Raw genomic sequence first — 12,523 nt, 5'->3', positions numbered from 1 at the left:
TTGTAGCCTAGCTGCATTGTGCTCTCCAACAAATCTACAAGGAGGCATGAGGTAATGAATTTCTTTCTTTGATAGTTAGTTATTGTTTATGGATATGCATGTAACTTTGTGACAACTGCAGATAATCTTACAGTCTTCCAAAGGTCCCGGGAAGACCTTTAAGGGTATCTCCATTCTCCATACACCGTGCATTTTATCCTATAGCAAAATTGTCGACTCCACTGGGGACTATACATTAGTTGTCAGTCTACCCGGAAAGTTCCTAGTTTCCTCCCCCTTACAGACCTTCCTATACTTCTGGATTCCTTTTCTGACCCATCAAGACCTTGCAACACTCTTCCTTCATTTACTCAGCCCTGGATCTGATCCCCAAAGCCCTGTTTTGAAGTGTTTTCCCACACTAATGCAAGTTAGTAGTGTAAACAGAGCTTTATAAATCTTTGTGTTTGCACAAATAGTGCGTTAGTACCTCTAGTAACTCTTTGTCGCCTTTAGCACAGAGCATTAGTCACCCAAATTTTGATATGCAGTTGTGTCTGTGACCTCAAAGGGTTGGGAAATTTTCTTCTGGACTGATAAGGGATCTGTAGCTATATTTTGTTTGCAAGATCTGTGTCCTGAAAGCTTTTTTATTTTTTATTTTTTTTAAAAGGAAATAGATTTCCTTCTTTAAAGTTTTTATTTTCATAAAGGAAAAATCAAAATTTTTTATTCATTATCCTACTTAGCTGGTTAAGTTCTACATTATTTGGTTTCAGTAGTTGTTAGAGAGCATTGAAATTTTTTTGTCGATTATGCTAGTTTTGTAATGAATAGGATGCATGGAATGAATATTGATGTATGAAAGACTCTCCCTTGTAGAATACAACTTATTTCATCAAATTGAACATTTACAAGCATTATCTTTTGCATGGTTTTGAGTCAGAGTCCCAACAAATATCATACATCAACACCCCTACCAAAGACACTAAAAAGGTACACTTAAAATCTACCTAAAATCAATCAGTAACACTTTCTAGAGCAAAAAAACATTAGTTCAGGCTAGGATCTTGTGATAAGTAGTGTGAGTAAACTGCCCAAGATTAGAATGTAGCTTTTGACCTTGTACATAAATTACCTGCATATGAATTCTAAAAAATAGAAAATAAACAATGCGAGAGCATAAAACACATATACACAGATATTTTCCCATGGATCCCAAAACTGGGACTACCAGCTTGATTTTTCATTATGTTCCTTTCAATGTTACAATATGTATTTATACATGCCGAAGCATCCATTACCATGGACCGAAAACCATCGTGTCCAAAACCATGGACCGAAAACCATCGCGTCCAAAACCATGTGCAAAAAACATGCACAAAACCATAGGTAGGTCCGCCCAACCTAATATAGGGTCCAGAAAACAAAATTTTCTAAGGCACTGCCTTGGACCCATAGAAAGGGGTTACTTGCACCCATCAAACCCCCTATGACCCCCTTACTATGCAATCGATGCAATGAATGGGGCGCTTCACCCCCCCTCTAACCCCCCGCTTAACTATGTGGGCTAGTCGTGGAAAGAATATAACACAACCCAACATTCTCCCACTTGTTGTTTTCTTTCTATAGGGGGCCAGAAGAGATCTTAGTCATTTATCTAGCCCTACAACACCCATTGTTTCTCGACTCCAAGAGAACTTCTCAGAGCTCACAGATTTTGTCAATGCATATGCAGTATTCTTCAAAGTGTCCACCTTTACCAGCAACACCTTTTTGTCTTCTATCATATCCCCCACAAAGTGATACTGAACATAAATGTGCTTTGTCTTTAAATGATATGCAGGGTTCTTTGCCAAGAAAATTGCACTTTGGCTGTCACTATCTATCCTTATAGCTCCCTGTACTAACCCCATACTTGAACACAATCTCTGTAACGAAACTGCTTTATTGCTTGCATGAGTGGCTGCCATGTATTCTGCCTTTGTAGTTGATAGTGCCACTACAGATTTTTTCTTACTCATCCAACTGATTGCACCTCCAAATAGGTTAAACACATACCCACTTGTACATCTTCTCTAATCTAGATCTCTAGCCCAGTGTGCATCAACAAAGCCATGAATATCCAACACTCTATCCAATCTTGGTCTTCCTTGGTAGCACAAACCATAATCACTAATGCCATGCAAATACCTGAAAACCCGCTTCACTGCTATCCAGTGCTCCTTCCCTGGTTTTGACATAAACCTACTCAATATTCCCACTGCATGTGCAATGTCTGGTCTAGTATAGACCATTGCATAGATTAGGCTACCAACTACACTTGCATATGGAAAACGGGACATGTCCTCTTCCTCTTCTTGTGTCTTGGGACACCGTTCAGTAGATAACTTCACACCTATAGGAATAGGAACCTTCACTGGTTTACTATCTTGCATATTAAACCTCTACAGTATTGTCTCAACATACTTCCTCTCGTCTAACCAAAGCTTCCTCTTTGCCTGATCTATTTTAATTTCCATGCCCAAAATATAGTTTGCAGCACCATGATCTTTCATGTCGAATTTGGAGGACAATTGGATCTTCAAATCATGGATAATTTCTTTGTCATTTCCAACTAGCAACATATCATCCACATACAAGACCAAATAAATAACACGGTCACAATTAATTTAAAATACACAAAGTGATCTACTTTGCTTCTAGTGAAGCCAAGTCCCCATATAAATGTATCAAATTTATGATACCACATCCTTGGTGATTGTTTTAACCCTTACAAAGACTTCTTTAACTTGCATACTAGCTCTTTCTTACCCTTCACCGCAAAGCCTTTAGGTTGCTTCATGTAGATTCCTCTTCCAGATCCCCGTGAAGAAATGTTGTCTTCACATCCCTCTACCTTGAAATCAAAAGTAGTAATAACAGATAAAAGTGCTCTAATAGAAGCTACCTTGGCAACAGGAGAAAAAATATCACCAAAATCAATTCCTGGCACCTCTTAATAACCTTTTGCCACCAACCGAGCCTTGTATTTCTCCACCTTTCCTTCTGCATTTGTCTTCTTCTTGAACACCCATTTCCTGCCAATTGCTTTCCTTCTATCTAACAACTCCACCAGATCCCAAGCCTCTTTTTTGCGCAAAGATTCCATTTCATCAACCATGCCCTCTTTCCAGAGTTTGCCATCATCTGAATCTACTACTTCCTTCACAGTTCCGGGATCATCATCAGTAACAGATAAAGAAAAGTTTGAATAGAAAGTAGATGGACTATACCTTTCCAACTGCCTTCTTTCTCGAACTGATCTTCTCACACTCGGAGTTTGCGGCTCTTCATCTTCTGATTCCTCCTCTACTGTAGAGTCTAATTTTTTGTCCTTAAGCTCAAAATCTATCTTCTCAGGTTCCTTTGGTTGGACTTCATGTTTAATAACATCTTTCACCTCTTTGAACTCGAAATCTCGGTTGTACACAACTTTCCTTGCTACTGGGTTCCAAATCTTATAACCCTTTAAGCCATCCTTATACCCAATAAAGATGCACTTTTCAAATTTACTATCCAACTTGGTTCTTTTCTCCTTTGAAACATGTACATATGCATCACATCCAAATACTTTTAAATGTGAAAGAGAGGGTTTCTTACCAGTCCATACCTCTTGTGGTGTCTTATCCTCCAACGCTAATGAAGGTGATCTGTTGACCAGGTAACATGTTGTCTCCACTGCCTCTGCTGAGAATTCCTGTGCTAACCCAACACCATTGAGCATGCTTCTTTCCCTTTCCATCAACGTCTTGTTCATTCTTTCTGCATGTTATATACATATTTGGGCACTGCAACCCCAATCACATATTTCCATAAACCAAGGGCTTATAAGTCACTAAAAGTGTTGTTTCATACCCTAAAGGAGCAAGCTCAGCTGATTACATCATCTCCCAGAAGTTCTCCATGAAAAGCCACTCAGAACTGGTCAAAACAGGACCATACAGACTACCCAGAGCAAAGGGTGTGATGCATCTCACCTGCCATATGCAAAACGTGCGATGCATACTGGAAAGCCCTTCTGTAGGGTGTGATGAGTGAGAGCAAACAAATGGCACAAGAAGTTTGCTAGCTGGAGACCTTGAGAATCTTCTAGAAACTATTCATTCAGCACTTGCCTCCCGGAATTTGCCCAAGGATGAGTAAGAGTTCATGATATCTCCAAGTGGAACCAAGAACTATCAGAGAGATGACACTAATCAAAATCGCAGAAGCTGACCCACCCCCCTACAAATATCTATATATGGATCCCTCATCCCAGAGATCTAGAGGTTGAAATTGGGTAATTTTCAAAGAGGCGCTGCTGGTTTCTCTTTGAAGACATTGTTGGGTGATCTTGCTTTGTATGAGGTGAAGAGGGCTTTCAAGCTGGGAGGATGGCGCTGGGTCAGACCAAGTGGTTGTAATCCTCTCTTCTACTACTTTTATCAATAAAGCTATTTGAGTTTTCCTCCATATTCTTGTTTATCTCTGAATATTGTGTTGATATATGCATTTGTATGGTCAATATATATCTAATCCTATATTGTTTACAGTGATAGATCTCTATGCTTTGATGGTATTATGCTGTTGTGACTCTACAGGTGCTCTTTGAAGTGGGACAAGTAAAGAATCGGTGGTGGGATTCTGTCAAAGGGGAAAGGAAACAAGCAAGGAGCCAAGCGAAAGACTAAGGTTGGTACTCTCTGCTTCTTTCTCATCTCTCTTTCATGAAGGAAAAAACAAGTGACTTTAATCTGTTTGTTTCTAAGATAGCTACCCGTCTTAGTGGGACTAGTAGTTCGAAATAGACACTAGATTTCCCAGTAACAAAGTGGCGACTCCACTGGGGACGGATTAGTTTGATTCCTTGTCTCTATTTGTTTGATTCATAAACCACATATGGAGCCTAAAGTTAAGCCAGCTAGCCTTTGAACTGCATTTTCTATGCAAGTGCAAAGTAGATCAACGTTGCTTCAGTCAATCTTTGGGTTTGCTTATGAACTGAAAAATTGACTTGCAAACATCCTAAGTGCCCTAGAGGTAGCTTGAGTAACCTTATTAGATGACCCCCTATACTTTGTAGTTACTGACTATCATTTTCTCGGCCTAAATCCCTGAACTAAGATGCAATTTGCGACCAAAAACCAAGTTAAAATATCATCCCTGGACCATTGCACCTTCTCTTCCTGGAAATTTGGATGCATCGCACCTCCCATGTGCAGTAGCTGGGATGCATCCCTGTTTCCCTGTGTTACAGGTGCGATGATCAGACAAGACTAGTTCTACCCCCAGATTTTGGTTTTTTCTTCACTCTCTTTAGCTTTATTCAGGAGTTTTGTTGTCTATGATCAGTAGACCACTATTGAAAGCCCCTTCCTTTGCATCATCCAACCTCCATTGTACAAAGATTTGTGGATGTTTTTATGTATTTTTTTCCATTCACAGTTTTCATTTACAAAATGGTAGCTTAATCGAACTGTCGTCTTTGGATTTGAAAGTGTTGCAAGTGTCGTTTTTAGTCAAGGAAGAGAATCCTTCTCTTTTTGATAGTCAATTACACTGTTACTCTTGTATTTGATTTGAGTTAATAGTATTTCAAGTGTCAAAAGCAGTTTTTCAATTCAAAATCGCAAAGTGTCGTCTTGTCTCCCTTTCATTTTTTGAAAAGAAAATCATTAGTACTATCGCTTTGAAAGAAGATATAATTCAGATTTGTGCTTAGCATTATTTTTGTCATTCAAACATTAAGAAAGTGGAAAATAAATACATGCATATGCATTTGCATTTAGACTGCTTGTTGATTTTGATTTAGGACAGTGCATCTACTGTGTGCTTTCTGCTCTATGTTGAAAGGATTTCATTTCTCTTTCCTTAGTAGCTAGGATTTTCATTGCAAAAAAAAGATTAAATGACTGTTTATCATCTTAGATTGCATTTTAGGAATTGTATATCTACATCATGTGTGAACCTTAAAGGAAAACTTCTTAAGAAAGATCAACTATAAAATAAATTCAATGAACATAAAAACACTTTGGAACCTAACACACAACATCTAGAAGTCTAGGCTAGAGACGTATTCCAACGTCGTAAAGCCTGGTAACTATCACTTTCATCGGAGGTTGGGTGATTCCTCCTCTTTGAGAGGACAAGTGCCAGTATGGACTTGTGCTCCCATGTACCGTCGAGTATATATTGGGAGACCAGAATAGGCTATATCCTTTATCCTTAGGAAGTCGTGTCTGCCGCCCTATCGATCATAATGCACTGAACACAGCTTTCGGAAAGATTGACCGTCGTACCGTAAAACGTATTCTGCAGTTTTGCAATTAATTTGGTAATCCCTTTGTCTAGATTTCCAAAGTAGTCTCTTTCATTCCTTTTCAGACTCCTTAAAGGAAAAGGTCCATTTGAGAACTTGTCACTTCAAGCTCACTCTAAATCGAAGTCGACTAGAGTCATCTTTAGCTTTTTCTCGACTCTTAAAAATTGAAACAGCAAGTTGTGTCAAAGCATCTAAAATTTATTTTAATTGGAATAACATCATTCTTCCCTCGTTGTTCTTAGGTTGAGAAAATGGAGTCCACCATCCAAGGATTTCCCCTTGGGGGAAATCCTAGTCCTTTCTCCTATTGGGGAAATGTTGGTGCACCTCATATGGCCACATTGTCCCTTCCAGGACTGACAATTGGCCTGTCGGTATGGCTTTTCTCGACCTCTGTCATTCAAAGTACCGTGATTCCTGAACAATCGAATCAACAACTAAATGATACTAGAGTTACCCCCCAACCTTCTACTTCGTTTGTCTCTCTCTCTCCTTCTTTCTCTTCGCTTGGTGAAGATAGTAAAACTAAAAACCAAGTAACTGAGAAGAAGAAGAAAGGGAAGGAGAAGAAGAAGAAGGAGGCAACAATAAAAAGGGGCAACCGTGCATTGTCTAGCGAAAATCCGCACACTGCACAATCCAAACCTAAATCTCCATGTGTCATCTGCAAAGGGGACTACTATCATCGGGATTGTCCTTACATCCCATAAATCTTAAGGGACTGGTCTCCCCGCTTGCACAATCTGGTGTCGTCAACCTCTGACGATCATGTTGAGAGTACACCATCAACTAGTGAAAACGAAGTCACCAAACAGAAAAGAAAATCTAAATTTTCTTGCAGACTGTGTGAAGGCGATCATGCCCTCCACCATTGTCCCTTCCTGGACGAAGCTAAAAGACTCTTGGATAATCGTCCTACATCGCCGCAGCGACTCCCTCCTGGATACAAGAAACTCTCGTCGAATCCATTGCTAGTTGAAAATCTAATTGACCCACCTTTGTTGCCAATTGAAGCACCTATCATTGAAGATAAACCCTCTGAGTCCACATCGGACCAAAGTCAACAAGTCGAGACAGCAGTCGACCCCATCTTGGCTTCAGAGGATTTACCTTTAGATGATACAGTCACTAAAGAGAATGAGAACGACACCATTCAAATTCTTTTTGTAAAAACAGACTCCGATGAAAATAGGGGCAGTCTACCCATTCCTTTACCGCAGGAAGGAAGTTCGTCAGAGTTGATCTGGTTGTTTATTAGGTTCCACCTCCAAGAAACCTAGTCATTTCCTTCAATTGGAACTTACTAGGCAGACCCCGTTTACCATCTAATATACCATTCCAAATTATAGTGCAAACTTATAGAATGGTCATGGTTGGTACCATTATAGATGAAGGGGCTTCTGTGAATATCCTTTCCTCGACTGCTTTGAAAGCGTTTGGTTTGCCATCGCTTTTGCCTGAGATGCGAAATTCGACAGGCTTCGACAAAGGAACCAGTTAACCGTTAGGGATCCTTCAAAGTTTGCCTATAACTTTGAGAAGGAAAACCATTTATCTAAACGTAATGGTAGTCCAAGGAATTTTAGATTACAATATACTCCTTGGGCGTGACTACATTTATAGCATGGGAGCTATTGTTTCCTCACTCTCTTGAGTGATGTGTTTTCTGCATGAAGGAAGAGTGGTCCAGCTCGTATACCAGCTTTCATTCCCCAGTTCACACATAGCTAATAGTCAAATGCCATCCCTAACAGGTCTTTTTGCGCAACGAATGTCTCATCAATCTCTAGTCCGTCCACCTATTGAACACGAGTGATTCGGTGGTTATGACTGAAACCCAGGGGGCATGCACCCTGGACTGCTTCAGTAGAAAAACTTCAGATATAAGAGTAGGTTTCTGTGGAGGATATATGACTAGTCTGACACACCCGTCCGTTTAGGAAAATGGGATTAGACTGGAATAAGATACCTCCGTCAGAAGGTATGCCTTTCCCGACAGAGCGAGTGTTTTGTCTGCAAATTGAGGGATAACTTGGGTATGCCTTTCCCGACAAAGCAAATGGTTTGTCTGCAAATTAAGGGGTAACCTGGGAAACTCTACTTCACTATACCTAGGGTCATGCAAAACCTTTTTGCGTGAAAGTTAATAGCGACCATTTATTTTCTTAGTTTGTAGGTTCTTAACCCTTTAAACTCATAGGATTGGTCATTCCTAGCTTACATAATAAAAGGAGTAGGAGCATAATTTCAAATGGTGCAAGCTCCCTAAAAAATGAACCTATCGATGAGACATCCTTATTATACGACTGCCATGAGAAGTTTTACGCAAAGTTCAAGCTTGTTAAAAATTAAACCTAGCAATGAGCATATGTTCCACCAGAGTTTAAGCTCATTAAAAAATGAACCCACTTCCGGTGAATAACAATTATGAATGCATTATCATCAGCTTTTGAGCCTTGGTCATGTTCTTACTATCACCTCCACCCTGTTTTAGCCAATCATTCGCCTCCAGTTGATTGTTTACCCCTTTTGAGGAACAACTGCGACGAGTGATTTTGTTATCCATCTTCTTAACACTATCGTGATTGGAAAGTTCCAACCCTCACCTGGAACCAGCTTCTACCCGAAATATCACTCGTTCCTCAAAAACAAGTCTCCTTTAAGCTCTTTTCATCTGACTCATAAAATATGAAAAGAATGCCGAGCAATTGGCCTCTCCAACTCGTTAAAGTGATTGGGAGTCCCATCCCTCCTCTAGGTTTTAATATTTTTGGGCCTGAGGGATTATTACACAAAAATATTGAGCGTTTTTCTTGTTCGGCCCATTAAAACTATCGAAAAGTCATCCCTTTCACATTGTTTTATACTTTTTCAGACTTGAGGGATTATACTACGAAAAAGGAATATTGGAGTTATCCTTTTCGACTACTTTCAGACTCTCTAAAATTGAAAAGGACTGAGTTATCCTTGTCATTAAACTCGTTAAAAAAATAGAAAAAAACTTGTCCATTCAGACAACAGCGAGTTTCACTGTCGCTAAGCTCATTAAAACATAGTGACGGGTTTGCCCAAAGGGAAAATTATAGAACAAGAATATGTTATCCTCCTCAAGCTTAACAAAAATAAAGAGGTACTGCTCAGAAATGACTAGGGAAAATTGGGAAGAAAACTTGAAGTAACTTTATTGGTAGCAGGTCGCTCTTGAACATGACACTTTCACTCCATCACCATGATTGAGTTGGGTTGGGTTGGGTTATTCCGTTCACCAGTCATCACCATTGGTCAACCGTACCATCCACTTTTGGGGTTAATGCTACCAATTCATTTCAATGTCGCTGATATGTTCAAGAGAAGTTGCTCAAAGAATTCACCTACCCAGCTTGTGTCACATCCACTGTAATACCTTCACGCTTCATTCTTTCATGACTGCCACCCTGAACCTTGTATCATCAGACCATTTTCACCTCTACAAAATCATTTTCTCCATTCTGTGTCATAGATGTGGGATTCATCAATGCCCTCCTACGATGGGTCACTTCTTTTCGACATGAGCTCATTATCCAAGAAGCCAACCTAGGAACAACCCTTTTAGTACTTTAAAGCTTGCATGTCTCAACAACAAGTTTCTCACTTCCGGCGACAGGTTTACATTAATGGCCTTCGACCGAAATATTTTACGTGGCGTTCGACATCAACTCATGTATTAACACCACATGAATTGTATTGTAGTACCTTGATTGTCATCATCATCATCGGTGATTCCTCTCGTGCCTGTTAATAGCTTACATCATTGGCTGGTAATCAAGCGATGTCCTTCCATGTTCGACATCAGAACATATTTTTCACATGGATCGACTTGTACTTTTGGGTGAAGATTGAACGAGTTTTGAAGACCCCGGATCTAGTTTGATCCATCCAGGCTGCAATATATTCAAGAAAATAAAGACATCAAATGTACATCATTGCTGCACAGATAATCATCCAAACTAAGGGATGATGGCTCTACCAGAATCATCAGTCTACACACAGATGGTTGTCTGTCCTATGTACATGAAAATGAATTTATCAAGCTAAGCATGGGAATGCCCGCTTCAGCCAGATCATGAAAATATTATTAAGATAATGTATTGTATTGTATCTTATTACAAGTCACCTTCCAGTTCGAAAAACCTTGGATCCTCATTATAAAGCATTTCACCCGACATCAAAATATTTACAACCTCATGCTTTAGGGGGCAATTGTCATAGATATATTTGGGCACTGCAACCCCAATCACATATGTCCATAAACCAAGGGCTTCTATGTCACTAAAAGTGTTGTTTCATACCCTAAAGGAACAAGGTCAGCTGATTACATCATCTCCCAGAAGTCCTCCATGAAAAGCCACTCAGAACTAGTCAAAACAGGACCATACAAACTGCCCAGATCAAAGGGTGCGATGCATCTCACCTGCCACATGAAAAAAGTGCGATGCATAGTAGAAATCCTTTCTGTAGGGTGTGATGAGTGAGAGCAGACAAATGGCACAAGCAGTTTGCTAGGTGGAGACCTTGAGAATCTTCTAGAAACTGTTCATTTGACACTTGCCTCCCTAAATTCGCCCAAGGATGAGTAAGAGATCATGAAATATCCAAGTGGAACCAAGAACTATTAGAGATATGACACTAATCAAAATCCCAGAAGCTAACTCAACCCCCTGCAAATATCTATATATGGATCCCTCATCCCAGAGATCCAGAGGTTGGAATTCGGTAATTTGAAAAGAGGTGCTGCTAGTTTCTCTTTGAAGACATTGTTGGGTGATCTCACTTTGTATGAGGTGAAGAGGGCTTTCAAGCTGGGAGGATGACACGCTGGGTCAGACCAAGTGGTTGTAATCCTTTCTTCTACTAATTTTATCAATAAAGCTATTTGAGTTTTCCTCCATATTCTTGTTTATCTCTGAATATTGTGTTGATATATGCATTTGTATGGTCAATATATATCTGATCCTATATTGTTTACAGCGATAGATCTCTATGCTTTGATGGTATTATGCTGCTGTGACTCTATAGGTGCTCTTTGAAGCGGAACAATTAAAGAAGCAGTGGCAGGATTCTGTCAAAGGGGAAGGACAGTTCTGAATAGACACTAGATTTCCCGGTAACACTGCAACTCCATTTTTCTCAGGTGTGTATGCAGTAGTCTTCTATCATGCTAAACCACACTTCTTACATAATTCTTCAAATTACTTACTGCAAAAATCTCCCCCATTATCTGTCCTCAACACCTTTATCTTCTTCTCTGTCTGGTTTTCCACAAGAGCCTTAAATTCTCTAAACTTGTCAAAGACTTCAAGTTTCTTCTTAAGGAAATATATCCATGCATTCCTTGAGAAGTAATCTATAAATGATACATAGTAAATAGACTTACCTAGTGATGGAACATTCACAGATCCAAACACATCCTTGTGCACAAGTTCTAATATATGTTTCGCCCTTTTAGCACCAGAGGGGAAACTCACTCAATTTTGTTTCCCATATACACAATTTTCACAGAATTCAAAATCTAGAGAGATATTACTAATACCTTCTGCCATAGCTTTACCATGAAGTATTTGAAGGCCCTTCTCTTCAATATTTCCAAGCCTTTGATGCCACCGCATGGTCTTCTCTCCAGAGACCACTAGATTTTCTGCTCCACTTTCAGGAACCACAGAACTGTGGCACCCATCAACAATAGTGCTACCTTGTAGCTTGTACATATTTCCAATCTGAACTCCCCACATCAATAGTAGTGCTCCCCAAACCATCATGCAGGTATCTTTCTCGAACACTGTTTTTACGACTGCATCATCTAGCTTGCTTATGAAAATCAGATTTCTGGCCAATGCAGGAATATGCAGAACACCCAGAACTATTCTAACCCTTCCACCTTGCAACTTCAACTTTAAATTTATGCGACCAACAATTCTAGCCTTCCTATCATCGCCCAAGAAGACATCACCACCATCATATTTCTCATACTCGCAGAACCACCCTCTATGTGGGGTGAAGTGAAAGGATGCACTTGAGTCCATCAACCATGCCTCATGATCTACATGTGTACTTGAAGAAGCCAAGTACACATCCCCACCTTCATCTGAGGTTCTTTTCACCTCTGCAGAAGGAGCATCATCACATCCCTCTCCTTTGTCAAGAGCTTCAGATTTACAATCCCTT

This window comes from Pinus tabuliformis, chromosome 3_2 (genome assembly GCF_031772625.1).
Source record: "Pinus tabuliformis cultivar Carrire ecotype Pingquan chromosome 3_2, CPIR1, whole genome shotgun sequence".
Taxonomy (NCBI): Eukaryota; Viridiplantae; Streptophyta; class Pinopsida; order Pinales; family Pinaceae; genus Pinus; species Pinus tabuliformis.
This window is presented reverse-complemented; position numbering follows the sequence as displayed.